The sequence below is a fragment of the Pleurodeles waltl genome, chromosome 10 (assembly GCF_031143425.1).
Source record: "Pleurodeles waltl isolate 20211129_DDA chromosome 10, aPleWal1.hap1.20221129, whole genome shotgun sequence".
In the NCBI taxonomy this organism is placed as follows: Eukaryota; Metazoa; Chordata; class Amphibia; order Caudata; family Salamandridae; genus Pleurodeles; species Pleurodeles waltl.
In genome coordinates this window covers 487,740,656-487,753,662 of record NC_090449.1, presented here as the reverse complement: position 1 = coordinate 487,753,662, position 13,007 = coordinate 487,740,656, and positions in this window count along the sequence as shown.

Below are 13,007 nucleotides of genomic sequence, written 5' to 3'. Positions count from 1 at the left end.
AACTGGGCCTGGTGCAAGGTGCAAGTACCCCTTGGTACTCACTACAAGCCAGTCCAGCCTCCTACATTGGTTGTGCTGTGGTGGGATAAGTGCTTGAGACTGCTTACCACTCTTGTCATTGTACTTTTCATAAGAGAAAAATATACAAAACAAGGTCAGTGTATATACACATAGCCAAAAAGTTTTGCATTTCCTCTTTTCACTCTTTTCTAAGTGCTGAAAAGTACTTCTAAACTTTCAAAAAGTTCCTAAAAGTTTAAAAAGTTTTTTTTCTGTCTTTCCAAAAAGTTCTGAAAACTTTTTTCTCTTTTTCTATCACTTTAACTCTCTCTAAAAAATGTCTGGCACAGGAAAAAATGTTGAACTGTCCAAACTTGCATATGATCACCTTAGCTGGAAAGGAGCAAGGAGTCTCTGCATAGAGAGAGGTTTGAGTGTAGGGAAGAATCCTTCCTTAGAACTGTTAATTAATATGCTTAGAGTAGAGGATAAGGCCATAAGTGCCCAATCTGTAGAAAAAGTAGCTAATGGTTCTCAATCTGATCCAGGGACTCCCCCAGGAAAAGGTTCAGGAAAGAAACATCTCAGCCTGCCCATTACTAGACAGTCTAGCATAGTTGGTACAGAGGTTGAATCACACCATACTGATAGCCAATTATACTGGTAGCCAAGCTGTTAGGGTGCCCTCTGTAAGGGACAGGTCTCCTTCTGTTCATTCCCATCATACCTCTGTATCTAGAAATGTCCCTCCCACCCACCCTGATGACAGATTGTTAGAAAGGGAGCTCAATAGATTGAGAGTGGAACAAACCAGACTGAAGCTCAAGAAGCAACAGCTGGATTTGGATAGACAGTCTTTAGAATTAGAGAAGGAAAGACAGAAGTTGGGTTTAGATACCCATGGTGGCAGCAGCAGTATTCCCCATAGTCATCCTGCAAAAGAGCATGATTCCAGGAATCTGCACAAGATAGTTCCCCCTTATAAGGAGGGGGATGACATTAACAAGTGGTTTGCTGCACTTGAGAGGGCCTGTGCTGTACAGGATGTCCCTCAAAGGCAGTGGGCTGCTATCCTATGGCTATCATTTAGTGGAAAGGGTAGGGATAGACTCCTTACTGTGAAAGAAAATGATGCCAATAATTGTACAGTTCTTAAGAATGCACTCCTGGATGGTTATGGCTTAACCACTGAACAATACAGGATAAAGTTCAGAGAGACCAAAAAGGAGTCTTCACAAGACTGGGTTGATTTCATTGACCATTCAGTGAAGGCCTTGGAGGGGTGGTTACATGGCAGTAAAGTTACTGATTATGAAAGCCTGTATAACACAATCCTGAGAGAGCATATACTTAATAATTGTGTGTCTGATTTGTTGCACCAGTACCTGGTAGACTCTGATCTGACCTCTCCCCAAGAATTGGGAAAGAAGGCAGACAAATGGGTCAGAACAAGGGTGAACAGAAAAGTTCATACAGGGGGTGACAAAGATGGCAATAAGAAGAAAGATGGTGAAAAATCTCAAGATAAGCATGGGGATAAGGGTAAAACCAAATATCCCACTTCAAATCTTAAACACTCTTCAGAGGGTGGGGATAAAACAAATTCTTCCTCTTCTTCCCAACCTGCACACATTAAAAAGCCTTGGTGCTTTGTGTGTAAAAATAGAGGCCATAGGCCAGGGGATAAGTCCTGTCCAGGTAAACCCCCTGAGCCTACCACCACTAATACATCAAGCTCTAGTCCCCTAGCAGTAGTGGTACTAGTGGTGGGACTGCTGGCAACAGTCAAGCAAAGGGTGTAGTTGGGTTCACTTATGGGTCCATAGTGGAAACTGATGTAATCAGTCCCAAGACAGTTTCTGTCACACCTAGTGGCATTGGCCTTGCCACACTGGCTGCTTGCCCCCTTACAATGGATAAGTACAGGCAGACAGTTTCAATAAATGGTGTTGAGGCCTTGGCCTACAGGGACACAGGTGCCAGTTTCACTTTGGTGACTGAAAACCTAGTGCCTCCTGAACAACACATCATTGGACAACAGTATAAGATTATTGATGTCCATAACTCCACTAAGTTTCTTCCCTTAGCTATAATTCAGTTTAGTTGGGGTGGAGTTACTGGCCCTAAGCAGGTGGTGGTATCACCTAGCTTACCTGTAGACTGTCTCTTAGGTAATGACCTAGAGGCCTCAGGTTGGGCTGATGTAGAGTTTTATGCCCATGCAGCCATGCTGGCCATCCCTGAGGAATTGTTCCCTCTCATTTCAAGTGAAATGAAAAAGCAAAGGAGAGAAGGCCTGAAAACTCAGGATCCCTCTCCATCAACAGGTAAAAAGGGTATCACAGTATCCCCTAACCACCCTACCATTCAGGATACTATTCCTGTGGTGGGAGAAACCTCTCCTGGGGTGGCACCTGTTCCAAGGGAATCATCAGCTGGCAAAGCTGGACTCCCTGAGGTAGAAGTACCTCTCTGTGGGATAACTAACATTGGTGACAAAAAGAGCACCATTTTAGTTAACATGGAGCATCCCTCCAACCCTCCCAGAGAAACTTTAGTGCAGAAACCCTGTACTGCCTCACAACACTTAGGACAGCATCCCTGCCCTAGTGTGGAGCTCATAGGACAGCATCCCTGCCCTGCTCCAACTCAAGAGAAACAGCATCCCTGTTCTCTCTTCCAGCCAAATGGACAAAGTTTTTGCCCAGCTATGGCTTTTCTGAGACAGCATCCCTGTCTGGCATTTCCATCACTACAAATAGGTTCAGTGGACAATTCCCACTGCTCTAAACTAAAACTTACTGATAGAAACTCTGAAAATACATCTTCACATTGTTGCTTAGCTAAAAAACTTCAAACAGGGTGGTTTACATCCCCACAGGGAAGTAACCATATAGTGGATGATAAAGGGAGTAACCAGTCTATTGCAGAGCTACTCTCTACTTATCACCACTTAGACAATAAAGTCTCAACTGGCCAAGGTTAGCCTTATTGTCCTTCGTTTGGGGGGGGGGTTGTGTGAGAAGGTAGCCTCTTTCTAGCCTTGTTACCCCCACTTTTGGCCTGTTTGTGAGTGTATGTCAGGGTGTTTGTCACTGTTTTCACTGTCTCACTGGGATCCTGATAGCCAGGCCTCAGTGCTCATAGTGAAAACACTATGTTTTCAGTATGTTTGTTATGTGTCACTGGGATCCTGCTGGTCAGGACCCCAGTGCTCATAAGTTTGTGGCCTATATGTATGTGTCACTGGGACCCTGTCACACAGGGCCCCAGTGCTCATAGGTGTGCATGTATATGTTCCCTGTGTGGTGCCTAACTGTCTCACTGAGGCTCTGCTAACCAGAACCTCAGTGGTTATGCTCTCTCATTTCTTTCCAAATTGTCACTGACAGGCTAGTGACCATTTTTACCAATTTACATTGGCTTACTGGAACACCCTTATAATTCCCTAGTATATGGTACTAAGGTACCCAGGGTATTGGGGTTCCAGGAGATCCCTATGGGCTGCAGCATTTCTTTTGCCACCCATAGGGAGCTCTGACAATTCTTACACAGGCCTGCCACTGCAGCCTGAGTGAAATAACGTCCACGTTATTTCACAGCCATTTTACACTGCACTTAAGTAACTTATAAGTCACCTATATGTCTAACCTTTACCTGGTAAAGGTTAGGTGCAAAGTTACTTAGTGTGAGGGCACCCTGGCACTAGCCAAGGTGCCCCCACATTGTTCAGAGCCAATTCACTGAACTTTGTGAGTGCGGGGACACCATTACACGCGTGCACTACATATAGGTCACTACCTATATGTAGCTTCACCATGGTAACTCCGAATATGGCCATGTAACATGTCTATGATCATGGAATTGCCCCCTCTATGCCATCCTGGCATTGTTGGTACAATTCCATGATCCCAGTGGTCTGTAGCACAGACCCTGGTACTGCCAGACTGCCCTTCCTGGGGTTTCACTGCAGCTGCTGCTGCTGCCAACCCCTCAGACAGGCAGCTGCCCTCCTGGGGTCCAGCCAGGCCTGGCCCAGGATGGCAGAACAAAGAACTTCCTCTGAGAGAGGGTGTGACACCCTCTCCCTTTGGAAAATGGTGTGAAGGCAGGGGAGGAGTAGCCTCCCCCAGCCTCTGGAAATGCTTTGTTGGGCACAGATGTGCCCAATTCTGCATAAGCCAGTCTACACCGGTTCAGGGACCCCTTAGCCCCTGCTCTGGCGCGAAACTGGACAAAGGAAAGGGGAGTGACCACTCCCCTGACCTGCACCTCCCCTGGGAGGTGTCCAGAGCTCCTCCAGTGTGCTCCAGACCTCTGCCATCTTGGAAACAGAGGTGCTGCTGGCACACTGGACTGCTCTGAGTGGCCAGTGCCACCAGGTGACGTCAGAGACTCCTGCTGATAGGCTCCTTCAGGTGTTAGTAGCCTTTCCTCTCTCCTAGGTAGCCAAACCCTCTTTTCTGGCTATTTAGGGTCTCTCTCTCTGGGGAAACTATAGATAACGAATGCATGAGCTCAGCCGAGTTCCTCTGCATCTCTCTCTTCACCTTCTGATAAGGAATCGACCGCTGACCGCGCTGGAAGCCTGCAAACCTGCAACATAGTAGCAAAGACGACTACTGCAACTCTGTAACGCTGATCCTGCCGCCTTCTCGACTGTTTTCCTGCTTGTGCATGCTGTGGGGGTAGCCTGCCTCCTCTCTGCACCAGAAGCTCCGAAGAAATCTCCCGTGGGTCGACGGAATCTTCCCCCTGCAACCGCAGGCACCAAAAAGCTGCATTACCGGTCCCTTGGGTCTCCTCTCAGCACGACGAGCGAGGTCCCTCGAATCCAGCGACGCTGTCCAAGTGACCCCCACAGTCCAGTGACTCTTCAGCCCAAGTTTGGTGGAGGTAAGTCCTTGCCTCACCTCGCTGGGCTGCATTGCTGGGAACCGCGACTTTGCAGCTACTCCGGCCCCTGTGCACTTCTGGCGGAAATCCTTCGTGCACAGCCAAGCCTGGGTCCACGGCACTCTAACCTGCATTGCACGACTTTCTAAGTTGGTCTCCGGCGACGTGGGACTCCTTTGTGCAACTTCGGCGAGCACCATTTCACGCATCCTCGTAGTGCCTGTTTCTGGCACTTCCCCGGGTGCTACCTGCTTCAGTGAGGGCTCTTTGTCTTGCTCGACGTCCCTTCTCTCTGCAGGTCCAATTTGCCACCTCCTGGTCCCTCCTGGGCCCCAGCAGCGTCCAAAAACGCCAAACGCACGATTTGCGTGTAGCAAGGCTTGTTGGCGTCCTTCTGGCGGGAAAACACGTCTGCACGACTCGCCAAGGCGAGAGGGATCCGTCCACCAAAGGGGAAGTCTCTAGCCCTTTTCGTTCTTGCAGAAACCTCAGCTTCTTCTGTCCAGTCGAAGCTTCTTTGCACCCGCAGCTGGCATTTCCTGGGCATCTGCCCATCTCCGACTTGCTTGTGACTTTTGGACTTGGTCTCCTTGTTCCACATGTACCCTAGATTGGAAATCCACAGTTGTTGCATTGCTGGTTTGTGTCTTTCCTGCATTATTCCTCTAACACGACTCTTTTGTCCTTAGGGGAACTTTAGTGCACTTTGCACTCACTTTTCAGGGTCTTGGGGAGGGTTATTTTACTAACTCTCACTATTTTCTAATAGTCCCAGCGACCCTCTACAAGGTCACATAGGTTTGGGGTCCATTCGTGGTTCGCATTCCACTTTTGGAGTATATGATTTGTGTTGCCCCTATCCCTATGTTTCCCCATTGCATCCTATTGTAACTATACATTGTTTGCACTGTTTTCTAAGACTATACTGCATATTTTTGCTATTGTGTATATATATCTTGTGTATATTTCCTATCCTCTCACTGAGGGTACACTCTAAGATACTTTGGCATATTGTCATAAAAATAAAGTACCTTTATTTTTAGTATAACTGTGTATTGTGTTTTCTTATGATATTGTGCATATGACACTAAGTGGTACTGTAGTAGCTTCACACGTCTCCTAGTTCAGCCTAAGCTGCTCTGCTAAGCTACCATTATCTATCAGCCTAAGCTGCTAGACACCCTATACACTAATAAGGGATAACTGGGCCTGGTGCAAGGTGCAAGTACCCCTTGGTACTCACTACAAGCCAGTCCAGCCTCCTACATTGGTTGTGCAGTGGTGGGATAAGTGCTTGAGACTGCTTACCACTCTTGTCATTGTACTTTTCATAAGAGAAAAATATACAAAACAAGGTCAGTGTATATACACATAGCCAAAAAGTTTTGCATTTCCTCTTTTCACTCTTTTCTAAGTGCTGAAAAGTACTTCTAAACTTTCAAAAAGTTCCTAAAAGTTTAAAAAGTTTTTTTTCTGTCTTTCCAAAAAGTTCTGAAAACTTTTTTCTCTTTTTCTATCACTTTAACTCTCTCTAAAAAATGTCTGGCACAGGAAAAAATGTTGAACTGTCCAAACTTGCATATGATCACCTTAGCTGGAAAGGAGCAAGGAGTCTCTGCATAGAGAGAGGTTTGAGTGTAGGGAAGAATCCTTCCTTAGAACTGTTAATTAATATGCTTAGAGTACAGGATAAGGCCATAAGTGCCCAATCTGTAGAAAAAGTAGCTAATGGTTCTCAATCTGATCCAGGGACTCCCCCAGGAAAAGGTTCAGGAAAGAAACATCTCAGCCTGCCCATTACTAGACAGTCTAGCATAGTTGGTACAGAGGTTGAATCACACCATACTGATAGCCAATTATACTGGTAGCCAAGCTGTTAGGGTGCCCTCTGTAAGGGACAGGTCTCCTTCTGTTCATTCCCATCATACCTCTGTATCTAGAAATGTCCCTCCCACCCACCCTGATGACAGATTGTTAGAAAGGGAGCTCAATAGATTGAGAGTGGAACAAACCAGACTGAAGCTCAAGAAGCAACAGCTGGATTTGGATAGACAGTCTTTAGAATTAGAGAAGGAAAGACAGAAGTTGGGTTTAGATACCCATGGTGGCAGCAGCAGTATTCCCCATAGTCATCCTGCAAAAGAGCATGATTCCAGGAATCTGCACAAGATAGTTCCCCCTTATAAGGAGGGGGATGACATTAACAAGTGGTTTGCTGCACTTGAGAGGGCCTGTGCTGTACAGGATGTCCCTCAAAGGCAGTGGGCTGCTATCCTATGGCTATCATTTAGTGGAAAGGGTAGGGATAGACTCCTTACTGTGAAAGAAAATGATGCCAATAATTGTACAGTTCTTAAGAATGCACTCCTGGATGGTTATGGCTTAACCACTGAACAATACAGGATAAAGTTCAGAGAGACCAAAAAGGAGTCTTCACAAGACTGGGTTGATTTCATTGACCATTCAGTGAAGGCCTTGGAGGGGTGGTTACATGGCAGTAAAGTTACTGATTATGAAAGCCTGTATAACACAATCCTGAGAGAGCATATACTTAATAATTGTGTGTCTGATTTGTTGCACCAGTACCTGGTAGACTCTGATCTGACCTCTCCCCAAGAATTGGGAAAGAAGGCAGACAAATGGGTCAGAACAAGGGTGAACAGAAAAGTTCATACAGGGGGTGACAAAGATGGCAATAAGAAGAAAGATGGTGAAAAATCTCAAGATAAGCATGGGGATAAGGGTAAAACCAAAGATCCCACTTCAAATCTTAAACACTCTTCAGAGGGTGGGGATAAAACAAATTCTTCCTCTTCTTCCCAACCTGCACACATTAAAAAGCCTTGGTGCTTTGTGTGTAAAAATAGAGGCCATAGGCCAGGGGATAAGTCCTGTCCAGGTAAACCCCCTGAGCCTACCACCACTAATACATCAAGCTCTAGTCCCCTAGCAGTAGTGGTACTAGTGGTGGGACTGCTGGCAACAGTCAAGCAAAGGGTGTAGTTGGGTTCACTTATGGGTCCATAGTGGAAACTGATGTAATCAGTCCCAAGACAGTTTCTGTCACACCTAGTGGCATTGGCCTTGCCACACTGGCTGCTTGCCCCCTTACAATGGATAAGTACAGGCAGACAGTTTCAATAAATGGTGTTGAGGCCTTGGCCTACAGGGACACAGGTGCCAGTTTCACTTTGGTGACTGAAAACCTAGTGCCTCCTGAACAACACATCATTGGACAACAGTATAAGATTATTGATGTCCATAACTCCACTAAGTTTCTTCCCTTAGCTATAATTCAGTTTAGTTGGGGTGGAGTTACTGGCCCTAAGCAGGTGGTGGTATCACCTAGCTTACCTGTAGACTGTCTCTTAGGTAATGACCTAGAGGCCTCAGGTTGGGCTGATGTAGAGTTTTATGCCCATGCAGCCATGCTGGGCATCCCTGAGGAATTGTTCCCTCTCATTTCAAGTGAAATGAAAAAGCAAAGGAGAGAAGGCCTGAAAACTCAGGATCCCTCTCCATCAACAGGTAAAAAGGGTATCACAGTATCCCCTAACCACCCTACCATTCAGGATACTATTCCTGTGGTGGGAGAAACCTCTCCTGGGGTGGCACCTGTTCCAAGGGAATCATCAGCTGGCAAAGCTGGACTCCCTGAGGTAGAAGTACCTCTCTGTGGGATAACTAACATTGGTGACAAAAAGAGCACCATTTTAGTTAACATGGAGCATCCCTCCAACCCTCCCAGAGAAACTTTAGTGCAGAAACCCTGTACTGCCTCACAACACTTAGGACAGCATCCCTGCCCTAGTGTGGAGCTCATAGGACAGCATCCCTGCCCTGCTCCAACTCAAGAGAAACAGCATCCCTGTTCTCTCTTCCAGCCAAATGGACAAAGTTTTTGCCCAGCTATGGCTTTTCTGAGACAGCATCCCTGTCTGGCATTTCCATCACTACAAATAGGTTCAGTGGACAATTCCCACTGCTCTAAACTAAAACTTACTGATAGAAACTCTGAAAATACATCTTCACATTGTTGCTTAGCTAAAAAACTTCAAACAGGGTGGTTTACATCCCCACAGGGAAGTAACCATATAGTGGATGATAAAGGGAGTAACCAGTCTATTGCAGAGCTACTCTCTACTTATCACCACTTAGACAATAAAGTCTCAACTGGCCAAGGTTAGCCTTATTGTCCTTCGTTTGGGGGGGGGTTGTGTGAGAAGGTAGCCTCTTTCTAGCCTTGTTACCCCCACTTTTGGCCTGTTTGTGAGTGTATGTCAGGGTGTTTGTCACTGTTTTCACTGTCTCACTGGGATCCTGATAGCCAGGCCTCAGTGCTCATAGTGAAAACACTATGTTTTCAGTATGTTTGTTATGTGTCACTGGGATCCTGCTGGTCAGGACCCCAGTGCTCATAAGTTTGTGGCCTATATGTATGTGTCACTGGGACCCTGTCACACAGGGCCCCAGTGCTCATAGGTGTGCATGTATATGTTCCCTGTGTGGTGCCTAACTGTCTCACTGAGGCTCTGCTAACCAGAACCTCAGTGGTTATGCTCTCTCATTTCTTTCCAAATTGTCACTGACAGGCTAGTGACCATTTTTACCAATTTACATTGGCTTACTGGAACACCCTTATAATTCCCTAGTATATGGTACTAAGGTACCCAGGGTATTGGGGTTCCAGGAGATCCCTATGGGCTGCAGCATTTCTTTTGCCACCCATAGGGAGCTCTGACAATTCTTACACAGGCCTGCCACTGCAGCCTGAGTGAAATAACGTCCACGTTATTTCACAGCCATTTTACACTGCACTTAAGTAACTTATAAGTCACCTATATGTCTAACCTTTACCTGGTAAAGGTTAGGTGCAAAGTTACTTAGTGTGAGGGCACCCTGGCACTAGCCAAGGTGCCCCCACATTGTTCAGAGCCAATTCACTGAACTTTGTGAGTGCGGGGACACCATTACACGCGTGCACTACATATAGGTCACTACCTATATGTAGCTTCACCATGGTAACTCCGAATATGGCCATGTAACATGTCTATGATCATGGAATTGCCCCCTCTATGCCATCCTGGCATTGTTGGTACAATTCCATGATCCCAGTGGTCTGTAGCACAGACCCTGGTACTGCCAGACTGCCCTTCCTGGGGTTTCACTGCAGCTGCTGCTGCTGCCAACCCCTCAGACAGGCAGCTGCCCTCCTGGGGTCCAGCCAGGCCTGGCCCAGGATGGCAGAACAAAGAACTTCCTCTGAGAGAGGGTGTGACACCCTCTCCCTTTGGAAAATGGTGTGAAGGCAGGGGAGGAGTAGCCTCCCCCAGCCTCTGGAAATGCTTTGTTGGGCACAGATGTGCCCAATTCTGCATAAGCCAGTCTACACCGGTTCAGGGACCCCTTAGCCCCTGCTCTGGCGCGAAACTGGACAAAGGAAAGGGGAGTGACCACTCCCCTGACCTGCACCTCCCCTGGGAGGGGTCCAGAGCTCCTCCAGTGTGCTCCAGACCTCTGCCATCTTGGAAACAGAGGTGCTGCTGGCACACTGGACTGCTCTGAGTGGCCAGTGCCACCAGGTGACGTCAGAGACTCCTGCTGATAGGCTCCTTCAGGTGTTAGTAGCCTTTCCTCTCTCCTAGGTAGCCAAACCCTCTTTTCTGGCTATTTAGGGTCTCTGTCTCTGGGGAAACTATAGATAACGAATGCATGAGCTCAGCCGAGTTCCTCTGCATCTCTCTCTTCACCTTCTGATAAGGAATCGACCGCTGACCGCGCTGGAAGCCTGCAAACCTGCAACATAGTAGCAAAGACGACTACTGCAACTCTGTAACGCTGATCCTGCCGCCTTCTCGACTGTTTTCCTGCTTGTGCATGCTGTGGGGGTAGCCTGCCTCCTCTCTGCACCAGAAGCTCCGAAGAAATCTCCCGTGGGTCGACGGAATCTTCCCCCTGCAACCGCAGGCACCAAAAAGCTGCATTACCGGTCCCTTGGGTCTCCTCTCAGCACGACGAGCGAGGTCCCTCGAATCCAGCGATGCTGTCCAAGTGACCCCCACAGTCCAGTGACTCTTCAGCCCAAGTTTGGTGGAGGTAAGTCCTTGCCTCACCTCGCTGGGCTGCATTGCTGGGAACCGCGACTTTGCAGCTACTCCGGCCCCTGTGCACTTCCGGCGGAAATCCTTCGTGCACAGCCAAGCCTGGGTCCACGGCACTCTAACCTGCATTGCACGACTTTCTAAGTTGGTCTCCGGCGACGTGGGACTCCTTTGTGCAACTTCGGTGAGCACCGTTTTACACATCCTCGTAGTGCCTGTTTCTGGCACTTCCCCGGGTGCTACCTGCTTCAGTGAGGGCTCTTTGTCTTGCTCGATATCCCCTCTCTCTGCAGGTCTAATTTGCGACCTCCTGGTCCCTCCTGGGCCCCAGCAGCGTCCAAAAACGCCAAACGCACGGTTTGCGTGTAGCAAGGCTTGTTGGCGTCCTTCTGGCGGGAAAACACTTCTGCACGACTCTCCAAGGCGAGAGGGATCCGTCCACCAAAGGGGAAGTCTCTAGCCCTTTTCGTTCCTGCAGAAACCTCAGCTTCTTCTGTCCAGTCGAAGCTTCTTTGCACCCGCAGCTGGCATTTCCTGGGCATCTGCCCATCTCCGACTTTCTTGTGACTTTTGGACTTGGTCCCCTTGTTCCACAGGTACCCTAGATTGGAAATCCACAGTTGTTGCATTGCTGGTTTGTGTCTTTCCTGCATTATTCCTCTAACACGACTCTTTTGTCCTTAGGGGAACTTTAGTGCACTTTGCACTCACTTTTCAGGGTCTTGGGGAGGGTTATTTTACTAACTCTCACTATTTTCTAATAGTCCCAGCGACCCTCTACAAGGTCACATAGGTTTGGGGTCCATTCGTGGTTCGCATTCCACTTTTGGAGTATATGATTTGTGTTGCCCCTATCCCTATGTTTCCCCATTGCATCCTATTGTAACTATACATTGTTTGCACTGTTTTCTAAGACTATACTGCATATTTTTGCTATTGTGTATATATATCTTGTGTATATTTCCTATCCTCTCACTGAGGGTACACTCTAAGATACTTTGGCATATTGTCATAAAAATAAAGTACCTTTATTTTTAGTATAACTGTGTATTGTGTTTTCTTATGATATTGTGCATATGACACTAAGTGGTACTGTAGTAGCTTCACACGTCTTCTAGTTCAGCCTAAGCTGCTCTGCTAAGCTACCATTATCTATCAGCCTAAGCTGCTAGACACCCTATACACTAATAAGGGATAACTGGGCCTGGTGCAAGGTGCAAGTACCCCTTGGTACTCACTACAAGCCAGTCCAGCCTCCTACATTGGTTGTGCAGTGGTGGGATAAGTGCTTGAGACTGCTTACCACTCTTGTCATTGTACTTTTCATAAGAGAAAAATATACAAAACAAGGTCAGTGTATATACACATAGCCAAAAAGTTTTGCATTTCCTCTTTTCACTCTTTTCTAAGTGCTGAAAAGTACTTCTAAACTTTCAAAAAGTTCCTAAAAGTTTAAAAAGTTTTTTTTCAGTCTTTCAAAAAAGTTCTGAAAACTTTTTTCTCTTTTTCTATCACTTTAACTCTCTCTAAAAAATGTCTGGCACAGGAAAAAATGTTGAACTGTCCAAACTTGCATATGATCACCTTAGCTGGAAAGGAGCAAGGAGTCTCTGCATAGAGAGAGGTTTGAGTGTAGGGAAGAATCCTTCCTTAGAACTGTTAATTAATATGCTTAGAGTACAGGATAAGGCCATAAGTGCCCAATCTGTAGAAAAAGTAGCTAATGGTTCTCAATCTGATCCAGGGACTCCCCCAGGAAAAGGTTCAGGAAAGAAACATCTCAGCCTGCCCATTACTAGACAGTCTAGCATAGTTGGTACAGAGGTTGAATCACACCATACTGATGGTGTGCTCTCACATTATACTGGTAGCCAAGCTGTTAGGGTGCCCTCTGTAAGGGACAGGTCTCCTTCTGTTCATTCCCATCATACCTCTGTATCTAGAAATGTCCCTCCCACCCACCCTGATGACAGATTGTTAGAAAGGGAGCTCAATAGATTGAGAGTGGAA